At 56.9% G+C, this 16,469-nt stretch overlaps 1 protein-coding gene across 7 annotated transcripts in view; it reads left to right on the forward strand.

Moving 5' to 3' along the window:
* Positions 1-2,683: 2,683 nt before the first annotated feature.
* The window catches only part of ELF4 (E74 like ETS transcription factor 4), a 47,796-nt gene continuing 34,010 nt past the window's right edge, over positions 2,684-16,469 (forward strand). For 4 of the 7 annotated variants that reach the window (XM_060138746.1, XM_060138753.1, XM_060138754.1 and 1 more), the window contains exon 1: positions 10,408-10,612. The gene's annotated coding sequence lies outside the window, so the exon portion shown is untranslated. Of the gene's footprint in view, positions 2,740-10,136; positions 10,321-10,407; positions 10,613-16,469 lie in introns of those variants that run through there. The other 3 variants (XM_060138747.1, XM_060138749.1, XM_060138748.1) reach the window with 3 other exon arrangements.

A 16,469-nucleotide genomic window follows, 5' to 3' on the forward strand; every position in this document is an offset into this window, starting at 1 on the left:
CACCCCATGGTTCCCCAGGGCATGCATCCTCCCTCGCTGCAGTGAGCAATGAACTCAACTTGTTCGACTACAAGAGTGCCCTGGTGGTCTTTGGCTGGTGGGCATTGAAAATTTGGAGACAAAGAGCCAAAATACCTTCGGGAGGCCCACTTGTGAGTTTTGCCTAGTCTCATACCTTCTTGAAGACCTTACCTGGTCCCAGTGGAGCCTCCAAGGTCTGTGTCTCAGTTGGAGAAGGCCAGGAGTCTCATCTGGTGCCTGGACAGAGGTGTCTGGCTTCCCAAGCAGGTTCCCGCCTCTGCTCTCTTGGCATTTGCAGCACAACACGGAGATGCTTCTGGAGGAACACCCAACATGGGTGTTGCATTTATGAATACACACATACGTTCGTAAATGGATTTATTGGTCAGCTAGCAAACATAACTGCGTAACTTGCTGCATGCCGTGGGCCAATAGGCCCCAGAGATAAGAAGATGAGTAACATACAGTCCCTGCCCTCAATGGCTTTAGAACCTAGTGGCGGACACAGATGGGTCAACAGGAACCGTCAGTGCAACAGAAGTGCTGGGAGTATGATGTGTGAGTTCACATCGGAACTTCGTTACTCCTCAGATGGCTTTACTGTTCTGCTTCCATCTAGTCCAGGCTTTTCTTCCACTGACCAAACTGTGTTTCTTCCTCCATTCCCTGCTTGTAACTTCTCTCATCTCTAGGAGCAGAACATGAATATGTTTTCTTAAATAAATATGTATAATATCCTGAATACAGAGGATGGAGCTGCCAGCCTCCTTGCCCAAAGAGATCACCCCTCTTCCTCTTCACTTTTCCTCAGCCCCTTCCTTTTCCCTCCTTCCTCGCCCACTTGTTTTCCTTCTCCCTGTGTTTCTTCTTCAGGTTCCAGTAAGTGCTCCCTGCCCGTGTTTCTTCCTCCCGAAGCTGGGGAGCACAGCGGAAGGAGCGCTCTTTGGGATCTGTGTCTCAGCTTTGCCACTCACTCCTGGATGACCCAGAGCAGCTAATTTCCTAGGTCTCGGCGGCCTCATCTGTGAAATGAAGAGAACAGACTAGATCACCCCTCCACCCTCAGCTCTAACATCCTGTGTATGGAAAAGTCTCTCAGGTGCTTCTTCATCTCTCCGTGGACTCAGTTGCCTTTCATCTCTAAGTCTATAGCAGATGCTAATGGGACCTAAAGCCTTTGGCAAATGTCTCCCCACATTGCCTCTGCTGTCCCTTTGGCTCAACAGATTTTTTGTTTATTTGTTTGTTTTAGTTTGAGGCTTATGATTCTTCTTTGACTCAGCAAGTAACATTTAGACCTAGTCCCCTAGAAATCGCTCCTTGCCGGATTTGCTCTCCATGGAGAGTTTAACAGCCTTAAAACTACGCTCCATGAAAGCCCAGAATTTCCCCAGGAAGGCTTTATGGTGAGACAATGCTCAGCCATGATCCTAGCACATACATTCCTACACAACCATTCAGTGGCTCCCAGTCCCCAACAAACACACCCTGCAGAGCTGGCCGGTGACCAGCCACCTTAACCCAGGCAGCTTTCAACCTGACGCTGAGACAATTAGCTCAGAAAACCCCCCTCATACCACATAAGCCCCAAGTCCTGAAACTAGCTTGTACGCCCCCTTTGCTCTTAAGTCCATGGTCATTTCCACGTTAGCCATGGTCCTGGCAGAGCCCTGCCCCAAAGTGCAGAGACAAGTGAGCCAGGAAGCTGGCAAGCTTCACCACCCGATTCTTACCATAGAGACAAAAGGAAACTGCATACAGGGAAAGAACGAAAATCCAGCACTGTGATTTGCTAGGTGGAAAAGGATGCTTAAGGATCTCTGTCCGTCCAGAGGGAAAGGGGAGCTTTAGGTGTTTCAGAGCAGGCCTGCAGAGCCCCGCCAGCGTGAAGCCTTCCTTGGCCCAGGCCTGAGGTCCTCGGCCACCTTTATTGAGGCTAATATCCCAAGCAGCCTGAGTGAGATTCTGGTCTCCCACTACAGTGGGAGTCCTCAAACTAGTGGCACAGTGTGGGGGGCAGAGACTGGTGGTGAAAACAGGGAATCCTTGACCTCAAAGTCACCCCCACCTCAACCTGGCCTGGGCCAATACCAAGTTCTAGGAGAAAGGCCACATCGACCTCTCAGCAATTGGTCAGCTTGACTTAATGCAGGGGGTGGAGGGCAGCTCAAAGCTCAGAGCACTCCGCCTTTGTCCCCTTGGTGGCGCCAGCCCTTGTGCTGGCCTGTTCACTAGAACAGGAGGTTCCAAAGAGACCTCAGCTTCCAAGTGAACTCCCCAGCCAGTCCTGAAGCAGCAAGGCTCACTGCGTGAGATGGATAATTGCAGAAGGATACCTTGATGGGAGTTTTGCCTAAAGCTGCAAACGTACACTGCCCTCCCGGTCACCACCTGTTGTTCCCCAGAACAGAGAGGCGTGGGGGGCAGAGACCGAGTTTGGTGGTCTCCACAAGGACTCCCGCCCTCCCGCCGCTCCTCTCCCAGCTGCCCCACCGAGTCCTTCTCCGGGAGTCCGAACCCGCCCCTTCTCGCCCGACGGGGAGCGAGGAAGGGGGGTGGGCAGGAAAGAAGGGATTGAGGGGAAGTTTCAAGGGGTGTGCCGGGGAGGGGGGAGGATTCTCATGAGTCAGCGGATCGGGCTCAGTGTGACTTCACTGCTTCCCGAGAAGAGGCGCCCGGGGCAAGAGGCCGCTCGGAGTGCAGCCGCTGGAGTGGAAGGTCGGAGCGCTGGGCGGGGCTACGGGACGGGGTTCGGGGCTGGCCTGGTCGCTCGGGGCCGGGGCGGCGCGAGGAGGCCGCTGGCAAGCGGGGACCGCTCGGGGCAGCGGCGCCGACCTCTCCCCCTCTCCTCCTCCGCCGCAGCCAGTTCCCGCCTCGGCCCGAGACGTGGCGCGCGTTCCGCCTGTAGGTGGCGCTGCTGAGGCGCCGTGGGCGCGCTGCTGGGGGTCTGGGTGGGGAGCTCTGCCTTCACCCGCGGGGAATCCCGGGGGTGCAGGGTGGGCGGCCCATGCAAACGGATGGCGAGGGGAAGGCGCAAGGGGCCGCCACAACCCCCACTGTCCTTCGGGCCCGGCGCTCCCACCCGAGTGGCGGCAGAGTTCGGAGAGCCGACCTGCTACGCTAGCGTCCAGGCGTGGGGCCGCCTGGTGCGCGCTTCTTCAGGGTCCCTCGGGGCACCTATCGGGTCCCGCAGAGCTCGGGGAGGCTCGCCTCCAGCTAAGGGATCGCGGTTTATGGGCAGCGTTTCCTCTCCGGGGATGGCGCTCTTGACCCGCGGGCAGTAGAATGGAAAGTTTGAATCGCTTCTCCAGCGTTAGGGGTGGGTTTCCCTGAGCAGCTACTCTCCAGCCTGGCTCCCTTGAGACCAAGGATGCATCTCTTGCAAAGGGACAGGCTGTGGCCGGCGTTGGGGTGCAGTCTGGGACCAGGGCTTGTGCTAGATGAGGGGTAGGGGCTCAGCTTTGGGCTAGGTGTAGGGCGATGGTTAGGGATTCCATGCTTGTCAACCCGGTCTTCAGCAACTATGTAAAAAACAAAAAGCGAAGAGGCCCATCTGGGGCTCAAACTTGCAACCTTGGCCTCGGTTGATAGAGCTTTGTGCCCTACCTCCGTGCAGGCCCTGAGCTCTAGTAGTCATGATGCAGCTGACCTTCCCATGTTGGTTCATGGTTATGTGGTGGCTGGTTAGTTAACATATTGAGAGTATCAGGGCACAAAAATAACCTGTGGCCAGACACCTTTAAGCTGAAAGAAAAAAGTTGTTGGGGGCTCCAGCCTCACCCTTTCCAGAAGCTCCAGTGGCTGGCTCTTTCCATGATACAACTTTACATATAACTATATGGATAGAGTGTGTCTCCCTTATCGGTGCCAAGATATAAAAGCTATGCCCTGTACTAGGGTTCTGGGTGCCTCTTCTCCTCCGTCAATCAGTCCAGCTCCTCTGCTTTCAGGATGTCCAAAGCCATCTGAGAAAGTTATCTAAGGATTTTCCATAAAGGAGAGGAAAGGGGGGAAAAAAACCCAAAGGATCCTAAACGTTCCCAGGTTTCACTGTGTGCCAGGAGAAATACCGTCTGTCTCCCGCCCAGACCTCAGAGCCCGGGCCTCCTTCCTACAGGGCGGTGCCCAGCTATTCCTGGAAACCCCCTCCTTTCTACCAACCCCTTCCCCAAAGTGTCTCCTCCCAGAGCACGACCTAGGAAAAGGATCGTATTGTCAAAGTTTGATGTCCCCCGTCCCCTTTTTCTGTCCCCAACCTGACCTGCCACAGTCCTCAGCCTGCCCCCTCCCTTGATGCCCACATGCTGGCTTCTCCTCCCGGAGCAGGGCCTGAGCTGTGGCCTCTCCCTCCAGCCTGGCCCCGCGCCCCACTAGGTGACTGGGAGAGGATCTGATATACTAATTTGTGTTAATGTGATAATGGGCACTAATGGGGTCACGTGCTAACCACGGCCTCACTGCCTCAACCCCAAGTTGAGGTTGCAGGCTGACTAATCTCCACAGCCGGCTTGGGGGGCGGGGAGTGGGAGGAACCCAAGCCTGGGGACAATCCCAGGGTGCTGGTGCCTTCGAGCTGCTGCCTCGGTTTCAGTTTCATCCTTGGCTGACACTTTCCTCTGACGAGTGGAATTGCTTTGGTTTTCCTCCAACCCCTCTCCCCTCCGCGGCTGTCCCCCCCCCCACTTAGACTGCTAGCTTCCCTCAGCCAGCCCTTCACTTCGTGAGGGGAGAGATGGGAAGATAATTTGGCAGCGATGAGGAAAAAATGTACACGTAGACACCCTCAGACGCACAGGCTCACATACCACACTGCCTTGCAGACACACACATGCACACGCCCTCCACAAACACACATGCATGCACGAGGGGACTTGACACTCACATCCAAGAGTCGAGCCCGTGTGTGTGTGTGTGTGTGTGTGTGTGTGTGTGTATGCACACACTGGCCATGGTTACACCCTCGCTCACATCTGAGGGACACACACGGAGTCACACATAGGCAGGCTAGGCCCTCCAGAGACCCATCCCACACACAGACCCACACACACACTCACACACTGTCACACACACACGAGCAGCGGCAGCCCAGTTGGATGGCTTCCTCAAAAGAGGGCTGGAAAGTTTGTTTGCTGCCAGCGAAGGGGCCTAGACATTCCGTGAAATGACTCATACTGCACCTTTATAGACATTAAATGTTGTATTTTTCTGGATTCAACAACAACAACAACAACAACCACCACCCTCTCCCCACCCCCCGTCATGGGGGCACGGTAGGGGAAGTGAGGCGTGCTGCCTCACGGGCCTCTGTCTAGCGCCCGCCTCAGGCTTGTCCTTGCCTCCCTGTGGGATGGGGCAATCCTGAAAGGGCAGAGTCCTTTACCTCCTGGTACAAAGCTCAGCCTGGACCCGCCCCTTGGCAGGATGTGAAGTGGGTGAAGTCGGGAGCCAAGTCTCCCTCACAGCCCCTCCCCATTATCCCACCGCATCCCCAGTCCCGAGGACCTGCAGTCAGGCCCAGTGCCCCCACTTGGTGTTCCAAAATGAGCCCTTCGTCTTCTCTCCATCCATTCAAGCGCCCTTCCCCAGCTCTCCTGGGTTTGTCCTTACTGCCCTCTCCCGCACAACTCCAGGAGGCGCCATTCGCCGTATAGAACACGAGCACCCCATACAACGTGACTGGAGCCCCCTTCTCTCTCCTGAGCCTCTTCTCCATCTGAGGAGGTACCGCCCAGCTCAGTGGCTACTTGTGTCCCTGTCCCCCAGCACACTCAAGTGCCAGGGAAATCACTCGCTGCTGTCCTCCGGCAGGGCCTCCATGTGCTGGCATCCCTCTGCACCCCCATCTCGAGCCCTGCCCCCTAGCAGCAGCTCCTTGGGCCAAGGCCTCCCTAGGCCCACTCGTGTTTCCTGCAGCCTTGAGGGGAGGCACCTCTGGAGTGTCATTTGGAATCCCCGCAGGGCTGAGGGGCACAGCGAGGCTGCCCACCACACCAGATGGGTGCCGGGCCAGCAGATGTCGGGGGTTGAGGGGTTAACTCTAGTTCCACTGGACAGTGGCCCAAAAACTCTGGATGCTGTGCTGCCTCTGATAGGTGCCCCAGAGCAGTCGCCTGCTCTCGGCTCTTCTCCAAGGGACTTTTCCAGGCTGAGCCTAGGCCCCAAGATCGGGGCTAGGGACCAGTGGGATTAGAGCCTCCAGAGGGCTTGCCCTCATTTACTGAACTCTGCCTGAGCCAATTCTTCCTTATTTTTTGCAAATGAACCACAGGATTGGGTCCCTCCCCCTACACCCACCCTCCAAATCTCCCGCCAACCCAGAGGCACTGAATCTGTTTCCCAAATACAGTATTAGGCCGGCTCCCCTGGCAGTGCGTGCAGTGGAGACAGCGCCTCCCTGCAGCCGCTGAGCCCAGGGTGGACACAGGGCACTCACTCAGGGCCCGTGGCACCTTCTATATCTGGCTGGCATCTCCCTCCAGGCAGGCCCCTGAGCTGCTGTCTGGCCCCTCCAAAAAGTGAAACCCAGCGCTCCTCTGAAATTTTGTAGGGGCTCTGAGGATGCCAGGTCGTGTCCCAGTAAAGGCCTGGAGGAGAAATGTAAAGCTCTCCATTTGCATGAGAGCAGGGGTGGGTGAGGGGTGGGGACCAAGCGGCTTTCCAAGAGCCCCAGCCAAGGAAGGTGGCTGGCCAGATGAAAGTCATAATTGGGAAGTTGCTCCCAACTACATTCTCCCACCAGCATGCCTGTGCTTTGGCCTGGGCACCCCACCTCCGTCACCCCCCAGTATGTGCCAGACAGTAGATCTGCTCGTCTCCCGGGAAGGAGCACACTGGTATAACCTATCCCAAGGAATTCTTCTATCTTGCAGCTACTCAACAATCTTTTCAGAACAAACGCTCCTTCTGATGCCCAGCCACAGCCTGGGACTTAGAGATTTCCGTCCGTCATTTGCATCTATCTAGGGCCTTGTCATGTCAACCCAATAGAGGCAAATCTGGAGTTGTCGAACATATCAACAGAGGAATTGATTGCGGGCTGTAGAGAAAGGATTAGAGGGGACATCTCAGCTTTACAGGTGGGAGGATTCCTTTTAAACCATAACTTCTCTCCTGACTTTTGAATATGCTTCTCATTCTGAAAGTCTGATTGATAGGCAACTTTTCTAGCATGTGTCTGTGGTGGAAAGTAAAGGCCATGGCCACAGAGGCTGTGGCACTGTGGTATTTTGTTCTGGCCACAGGTTTGAATAGAATTTGTTGAGGCTCAGGGGTTAAGGGAGGGAGGAAGCAACCAGCCACCTTGTTTCCAGAGAACCTGGGGTAATTTGCAGGAGAACATAGGCTAGCAGGCACTGCTGAAAAGAGGGGACAAAGAGGAGCTGAGAAAGTGGCCAAGGTGGAAAGGCAAGTTGAGTGCAGAAGTGGGGAGGTGGCCCTACACAGGCTCTGGGCAGCCAGGAGGCCCCTCCTCTTCCAGGAGGACCCCAGTTCTGAGGCCCGAGAGGACAGAGTTGGGGTTGGAGAGTGTGGGGGGGAAACAGGGCTGGAAGGAGAGAGGCTGAGAGCTGGATGGCGCAGCCTGGGCATTCACGAGCAACTCGAGAAGGGGAATTCCTGCCAAGTCAGGGAATGAGCCATTGGCAGAGACATCATGCCTGTCGTCAGGAGTGGTGATCTCAGCCGGCTGGCCCCACCTGGCTGGGGCTCACCCAACGGGTAAGTGGAAGAGCGGGGAGCCAGGTGGGGAAGGGCTGGGCAGCAGCAAGGTCATCGGGAAGGGCAGCCCGGCTGACCTGGAGCCGTGGAGTCAGGAAGGTCATTCAGGTGGCCTATGGCTCCCTAAGGCGAGGGCAACACCAGGTTTTCATCAAGGGGGTGGGGTTTGCTTTGGCTGCAACTCTCAGATCATGGGGCTGCGGTTAGTTCCGAGTGGCTGCGGAAGGTGGGAACTTATGGGATTCCCACAGCCGTGGGCTCCAGGTCACTGGCAGGCATCAGGGCCTGTCACCGTAAGCTGGTGGGCCCGGTGCTGTCCTCTCTCCCTGCCCGTCCCAAGATGAAGGCCTCTCCTCTGGCACTTCCATGCCTTGAGGCTTCAACCTTGGTTTAAACCACAAACATTCATAGGAGGCATCCACCATTCCTCCTCAGCAGCTTCCGGCCCTGGCAGACTTTCTCCTGATAGCTGGGTTGAGGGAAAACGAGATGAGACAGAGATGGTGCTGAAGAAGGCTAACGTTTATTGAGGGCTTACTAAGCGCCAGGCACTGCCACAGACACAGGCTATCTCATGCAAGCCTCACCACAGCCTTGGGAGGCAGATTCTTATTATCCTCAATTTAAAAATAAGGATAGTGAGGCTCCGAGAGTTTAAGCGACTTGCCCAAAGACACACAGCCGCTAAATGGTGCAGCTGGAATAGGAACCCACGTCTGTCTGATGTTAGAGACCACTGAACTCTCAGCAAAATGGGAAAGTGTGTGTGTGTGTGTGTGTGTGTGTGTGTGAGTTTGTGTGTGTGTGTGTGTGAAGGTCAAGTAAAGGGGGCTTAGGGATGACTGGAACCTACCACAATTTTGAGAGGGGAGCCTCCCTGGCAAGAGAACAACAAAAAATTGTTGTGTCTCCTGATCCAGAATCCCCTGGGGAAAGTGTGCCCATTTACAAGAGAAAAAAACTGGAAATTTGCCCTCGGCACTTATTTCAGGGACTTAACTTTAGGTGGCCAAGAGGTCTCAAGGTGCCCCCGTGCCCCAGTCCAGCCCCTAGGTCTTCCCCCAGAAACCTGTAATCTGCAGCTACCTTCACCACCATCATCCACCACCACTTCTGCTCCCCAGTCCTGTGCCAGGGCCTCTCCTTTACCAAGGCTGGGGAAGCAGACAGATGCTGGTGGCTGAGCAGGTCCCTGAACCTCAGGCCCTTGGTCCACCCCCACCCCCCAGAGAGCCCTCCTCCCATGGGGCCCTTTCCGCTTTGCTGCTTTCTGCCCGGGTGGTAGATGCGGGGCTGAGGCCTGGCTGGGCCCCTCCTCCAGACCATACAGAGCCATAAGAAGTGAGAATTCCCAGCCAACTCCCTCCTAGAACCTCCTAGCTGTGGGACGGAGGAGGGTGCGGGCTGGTAGGATGCTGGGGCAGGTCAGAGTAGAGGGTAAGGGGGAGGCAGAATGGGAGACTGGGGTTCAAGTAGATGCCTCAAGCAGAGCAGCCTGGCTCTGGACAGAAAGGGGCATGAGCTTTTTCCCAGCACCCCAACTCTGGCTACCTTTGCACCTGCTGCACCAGCCCCTCTCCCCCCAATCCTTCCCCGGATTCATATCCTCCTGGCCTCCCCCACCCGGAGCCCTAAGCTCGACTTCCCTAAGAAATCCCCAAAACTCTCCAGTCGCGCCAAGTGCACGAGCATTTGGCCAGGGATTCCGCGGCATCTGGCATATCGTTCCCGAATTGTATCCTCTGGGCATCTCCTGGCCTCACCCACCCGCTCGGCCCGCCCTCACGCCAGGTCCTCCACACAGCAGGCGCTCAGTAATAATCTGGAGCGCAGGGCTGGGGCCAAAGGCGTCAAGCGAGTGGAGCGCGCAGGCCAAGGGGGCCGGACATAGCCATCCAGAGTCCCCCGGGAATGGAGCGGCTTTCTCTACGAGGCATTGTGTAGGGGCTTCCCGGACGGAGCTGCGGGCCCCGGAACGCGCCAGGTGGGGGGTGGGGCGCTGGGAGCGCGAAGTGGGCTCCGCGGGAGTCCTGCTCTCGCGGTTCCCCGGGGGCGAGCGAGCCGGGAGGGGAAGGAGAGGCCGCGCGGGCCCCTGGCACGGCTCCCCCTGCCGTGCTGGCGACCGCGGCGGGCCGGGGGTGGAGGGGCGCTGTTTCCACCAAGACGCCTCGTCCCTCCCTCGCGCCCTCCCCCCCCGCCCGCCCGTGGTCCCTCCCGTCGGTCCCTCCCTCCGGCTCTTCCCTCCCTCCCGCCCTGCCTCCTTCGCGCCCGCCCCAGCCGCCGCCTGCGGGGACGTGTGTGTCTCTAGTGCAATTTCCCCTTTCGCTCGGTTGTCTGATTGCAGGTCTCCGCTGGCTCGCGCCCCCTCCCCGGGCGCCCCCGCCGCCCCCTCCCTCGGCCTGACCCTCCCCGGCGTCCACCCGGCTCCCCCCGCACTCCACCCCACTCCCCGGAGTCGTTTTATCAGGGGCGCCGCCGTCTCACCTGGTATTTGCATCTCGCCCTCCAACTTGCCATTGGCGGCGCGACGTGTGGGAGAGCCCTGCGCCTCGCCCGCCCGGACCAGCCTGCCCCGGCGCCGAGGTGAGTCACGGGCGCGGGGCCGCGGGGGCAGGCGGGCAGGGAGGAGAGGAGGGAGGGAGGGAGGGAGGGTGGAGGACGGTGGCCCCGGCGGGCGCGGGGACCGACCGGGCGCCGCGCTCAACTTCCACTTCTCCTTTCGCCGGCGCCGAGGTATCGGCGCCACTCGCCCGGCCCGGCTTCCGAGGGGAGAAAGCGGGCTGGCCGGGCTGGGGACCCGCGTCTCGGCCCTCAGAGCGGGGAGGGGACCGCGGCGATCGACCCCGGCCCCGCTACCGAGCCCCTTCGGCGGCAGGTACGTCGATGGCGCCGGTTTTCTGAGCCTTCGGGGACCTCAGAAAGTTTGCCTGAGGGCGGGATAGGGGACGCCTGGGCCCCGGAGCGTAGGGGCTTGGGGCCCAGGGAAGGGTGGGAGAGCGGCGGCGTGTTGAGTCCCGCCCTTGCCTCGCCCCACCGCGTGTGCGTTGTGGAACCCGGACCACGGATCCTGGGTTAGAAGCTGAGTCGATTTCCTGAGTCGGGGTGGGGGCCGGTTTGCCTTCTCCCCAGGCAGCCCGGGGTCCGTGACTGGGCCTATCGTGACAGCCCGCCCCAACAGCTCGGTGCCCGAGGGCAGGAGGTTGGGCCTCACTGGCGGGGCTGCTAGATTGATCTGGCGGCCTCTAGGGCTTCTGGGACCAGGCGCCTTAGGGTAACACACACACACACTCTTTCTCTCCCTCTCTCCACACACACACACACACACACACACGCACACGCGCGCACACACACACACACACACACACACACACACACACACACCCCTATGAACCTATGACTTGGATAACTGGGTCGCCAAAATAGAGACCTCTCTCGTCAGGGGCCGGAGTTTCGGTGTGAGCCGGCCGCCAGCCTTCCCGCTCCCGTGTTCCCGCTCTCCCGGGCTCTCCCGCCTCTCTGTTCCCTCCTCTGCTGCCGGCACGGGGACTCAGCAGCCGCGCAGCGCGGGGTCCCCTGCCGACAGCGCCTTGCTTTTGGAGACTGCTGAGGCGGCGGCTTTATGGATTCCCGGTCCCTCCGTCGCACCCGAAGTCTGCCGCCCTTCCCTCACTACACGGCCTTCCTGACCAGAGTCACCTCCTGACCCCATTGGCTCCGCGCCTCGGCCAGGTTCTCCCCGGCTGCCCACCCCCCACACGCCAGCCATGGGATTTGATGGCCGTTTGATTCCTGCCCCTCATCCTTCTGCCCGAGATAGAGGCCTGTCTGGTCCTGCAGCTTCTTATGGTTAATGTTTGGCGGTTCATTGTGGCTAATCATTTTAATTAGCTCTTAAAGTGGGGAGGATCAGTTAACCTTGAACTTCTCGATTTTGGCCTGGTGGGGCCTCATATGGGAGGAGTGCTGGGGAGGTAGGAGCGGAAGTGAGGTCACCACCCCAGGGCCAGAGCCACCACTGCTTGGCCCCAACAGCTGGTGGGCACACCCATCAGGGACTCACCCACTGCGAGCTGACCCCTGGCCTGAGTGCCAGGTTGGAGGGGGGGAGGTGAAGGGATCAGATCTAACTCTCTCCTCTGGGGAGACAGGACACTTTGGCACTGAAAATGCTCAGGGTCACGTTTGCACGGCAAGAATGCAGATTCCTCCTCGCGGTTAGTTATGTAGGGTTTTACCGATTATAAGGCACTTTCTCAGCCATTAATTCAGTAGACCCACAGCAGTAACAGATAACGGGGAGCTATCTTGAGTTAAGTGGAGGAATTAACTATCCTGGAGGACTTCCTATCCTGGCCAGTGTGGGGAAGAGGCTGCCTTGCAAGTGGTTGTCTCTGGGTTCAAAGCCTGGGAGGTGTGAGTTGCAGGGGTGGGGGTCGTTGAGCAGGCTCCACGTTGCCACCCTCACCCAGCCTCTAGCTGTGAGCCGAAGGAGTGGCTTGTTTGCAACTATGTCTGGCATTCCTCCCACTGCTGCACTGTTTGCTCGGTGGTTGCTCAGGAACTGGCGCCCACCCCTGGACAAACTGGAGGCCTGAAAGCAGCCCTCCCCCTGCCTTGAGCTAAGTGGTGGGACAGCAGCTTCTGTCTCCTCTGTCCTACATGGGAATCTAAAAACGAGGGTGCTGTGGTCCGTCATTCAGGGGCCTGATTAATAGGATGTCCAAAATATCCCTAGCCTGCAAAATTCAGGGCCTCCCTGAGAGGCCCAGCCAGACGCAGGCTGAGGGGGTTGCTTTCCCAGGGAAAGCTCTGCACCGAAGTTTGGCCTTGGTCCTTGCGAGCCTCACCCCTCACCCCTCAACTTTTTCATTTTCCCTCCCATCCCTAGAGCCAGACTGTCTGGGTTTATATCCCAGCTCTGTTATTTACTAACTGTGTGATCCCAGTCAGTTGTGTGCCTCAGTTTCCTCATTTGTCAAATCAGACCTACCTCATAAAGTTTTGCTAAGGGTGAAATACATCAATACACATAAGCTGCTTATTATTAGAACAGTGCACGGCACATGGTAAGCGCAAGCGAGCCTTATGGTATTGTCTTACACGGTGCCTAAAACTCAGATTCAACTCAGCGCACATTTGCTGAGAACCAGTCCCAGTACTAGGCATCAGCGAACGGGCAGTGAGGGAAATACAGAGGTGAAGAAGGCACCGCCTGTCTTCCGGGACTGTGTGTACCTTTTGGCATGGGCCAGAGTCAGGGTGGGGAGTGTGGGAGGGGGCCAGAGAGGGTGGCTAGGTCATCTATATAAATAACCAAAATTTGAAGCCGGGCTCGAATCCCTAATTCAAAGCCAGTGTGGGGAGCCAGGTACCTCAGACTTGGAGGCTTCTCCTTGTCTGGGGACACTGGCTGGGCTCTGGTCAGGACGCCACCCCTGGACAGAGGCCTGCCCTGGGATTTGGGTGAATGAGAGGGAGGGGGAGACCCAATTCCTGTGTGGGCCGCAGGTGGCAAGCATTCAGTGGTGTGATTTGTTGGTTTGCAGGACAGGACGGCGTTACTTAGGGCCACCCCCAGACTCCCCTCTAGCCCCTCTGCCTGCCATGCCCCCAGCACCTCCCGGAGGTCCCCCACCAAGCTTGGAAGGGCCTTGGGCAGCCTTCTCCCCTCAAGCTTGGGCCTGACCCCAACGCAGGCTTGCTTCTCTCTCCAGGATTTCTAAGCTGCAAAGAGGTTTCTGGATTCACTGCCAATTTATTCCCTTTGTGGTTCTCAGACTGAAAACTAGTTCTGCAGGGGAGAGAGGAAACTCATCCGAGGTACCCAGAATCCCATGGGCGCTTTCCTAGGGGTCAGGGGCTTTTCTCATCAACACCAACCTGCCTGCAAATCTCTGGCCGCTGAGTCTTGCATGGCCTGTAATAGCAGCCGCACCGCTAATGCCCTATAGCTCGGACCCCAGCGCTGGTTGCCAAGGAACTGCTGGTCGGGGTGCTTATGACGGTTCTGACCTCATAGGGGCCGCTGAGTTTCAATTCAAAGGATATTTATTAACACCTACTGTGTGCCCAACCTGTGCTAGGTGCTGTAGGGGAGACGAGCAAAGGGGGTGGGGTGGGAGAGATGACTAAGACACTGATACAAGCAGAGGCGAGGCCAGCGGCTGGTCAGGTGCTAATTGTGCTCCTTGGAGCAGGGGCCAGAGGCGGCCGGGGCTCTGAGGTCAGCAGCAGTTGGAGGAGGGAGGGAAGGCTTTGTGAGGGCCTCGGCTCTGAGCTAGACCTTGAAGGGGGCAGGGTGGTGCGGGGGAGATTGGGCTAGGCAGAAAAGGGAGAGAAGACGCCTTTCTCTCTCTTTCCTGGCCACAGGCTGACCTTCAAAGCCTCTATAATTGTTTGGCGAATGCATGTCACATAAAAGACCAGGTCAGCCAGTGTGGGTGGCTCGGTGCAAACCCCAGTCTGCATCCTGGGAGATGCAAAGTGGATGGCCCAGGTGGGGAGCCCAGCGCCCCCAGGACGGATTGATAAAACACAAAGGTTGGCCAGGCTTTCCTGCCCCACAAGCTGAGGGGATTTCATGTTGATCTCCCGCCTCCCCCATCCCCTCCACCGCCCATGCAGAGGCCCTGGAGGGGAGAGGGGAAAAAGAGAGGCAGAGGGCACCAAAGGGACAGGAAAACTGCCCCGCCACAGGTGTTACTGCAGGCACGGGCTGGTTGAGTCCCATCTTTCCCCAGGGTCCTGGGATTGCTCTGGAAGCCCAGAGGTTCAGGTAGAGGATAGAGATTTTCATTTTCTCAGCCAGCCGAGAACTAAAATGTCCCACATGTTTCTGTCCAGACCCCCTGGGGAAGGGCGAGGACTAGCCATGTATTTGTTCTGGGACTTCTGCATCTCCCATGCCTGGATGTGGAGGGGGACTTGGTCCTTGTTGGATTTAATTGGATAAAAACACCTGGACACACACATACCGCCCCCGCCATGCATCAGTTTTCCTCTCTCACTGCCCTCTTGCCCTGCACCCTCCCCAGCACATTGCAAAACCACAGACACACCAGAGTGCCCTGACTTTTTGGCCCGGGAAATTGTGTCCTAACGTGAGTTACTTGGCAAAGAGACCCCACCCAGCCTTCTCCCAGGGTGGTGAGGAGGGTCAAGCAGAGCAGGGAGGGGTGTTTCATGCAGGAGGATCTGCGAGGGAAAGTGCCAGAACATTTCTCAGCCAGACCAACAAGAAGCAAGAGGTTAAACAGCTTGCCCAGATTGAGGAAACTTTGCCCTAGGTTCCCATCTTCTCGAGGGACCCCCTTCTTGTCCCAGTGCTGGTACTTTCCACTTCTCACTCCACCTGCCCTTCCCGAAGCTCCCTTCCTCTTCCAGTCTAACTCAGTATTCTTCTCGAGCCCGGTATTATCCGGAGGAGGAAGAGCACAGGCTCTCTGCGTTCATATCCCAGACCTATCACTTACTGGCTGTGTGACTATGGACTAGTCACATAACCACTCTGAGTCTCAGAACCCACTTCCCAGGGTTTGAGTGAGGATTAAATGAGATAATGCCTGTAAAGCACTCAGCATGGTGCCTGGCACATGGTAACCACCCAGTAAGTGTTAGCTGCTATTATTCTGTGGCTCTTACTATTATTGTTGATGTTGTTCTTATCATTTCCTCCTCCCACACCTTTGACTTTGCCAGGCTCCAGGGATCAACTGCTTCTCTGGCAGTGCTGGCAGGGCACACAATGCCCATTCATAAAACCAACAGGGAGATTTTCCACATCTTTCTGCTAACTTTTTGTTAACTCTGCTGTCACACAGAATAAGGAAGGGATGTGGAAGAAGATTGTGTGTGTGTGTGTGTGTGTGTGTGTGTGTGTGTGTTAAAATCTGAGTGGCAGGCAGTGCTGTAGTGAAGAGTAAAAATCAAGTCTTTAACATTTTTATTAACATTGCCATCTTTATCTCTTCACCACTTCATCTCAAGGTTCGTTCTCTGTAGGAATACGAGTGAGTTAGTTCCTTTGAGAGAAGACCTCATGTTCCATCCCTGGCAAGTATTTAGCAATCATCAGTTTGTTGTTATTACCCTACTGAATGTAGAATTCTGGGAGCCGACCGGCCAACCACTGCTCACTTTCTGCCTCCTTTCGCTTATGCCCAGAGGCGTTGGGTTGGAGCTGGGACACTGCCTTTGCCCAGAAGAGTTCCTGGGGGGCTGGGGGCCACTCCTATTCCAAAGGCCTCCCAGAAAGTAACTTGGAGGTTCCATCTGCTAGCAAGTGGATTTTGTTTGCTTGAGAAGCCTGTGACCACCCACAAGGGCAGGAGGCCCTGGACCACCCTTGGACCACCCCTGAGCCACTTCACTCAGTCCCTTGGTCCCCACCCGTAGGCCTTGGGGGATGTGATGGGATGGGGGATGGGAGAGTGGGCAATTAGTCTTAACCTCCCCAAATTCCTGATGACCTGATAACAAGGAGGTACTTAAGACATAGATTTAGGAGATAATCTGTCTTTTTCCCATAATGCCCCCAGAGGATAAGAGAGGCTAGTTCAGCTCTGCTGATTCTGTGAGAATCCATGCACAGAAAACACCTGTCTCATTAGGTGACCACTTTCTTGGCGCCATCCTGATCCTAAAAAAAAAAAAAAAAAAAAAAACACACAGCAGGCCCAGGCCCCTGCTCTGAAGAATCTAAACCCAATTCTGGAGCTCTAGTAACACACATG

Source organism: Lagenorhynchus albirostris, chromosome X, assembly GCF_949774975.1.
Source record: "Lagenorhynchus albirostris chromosome X, mLagAlb1.1, whole genome shotgun sequence".
Taxonomy (NCBI): Eukaryota; Metazoa; Chordata; class Mammalia; order Artiodactyla; family Delphinidae; genus Lagenorhynchus; species Lagenorhynchus albirostris.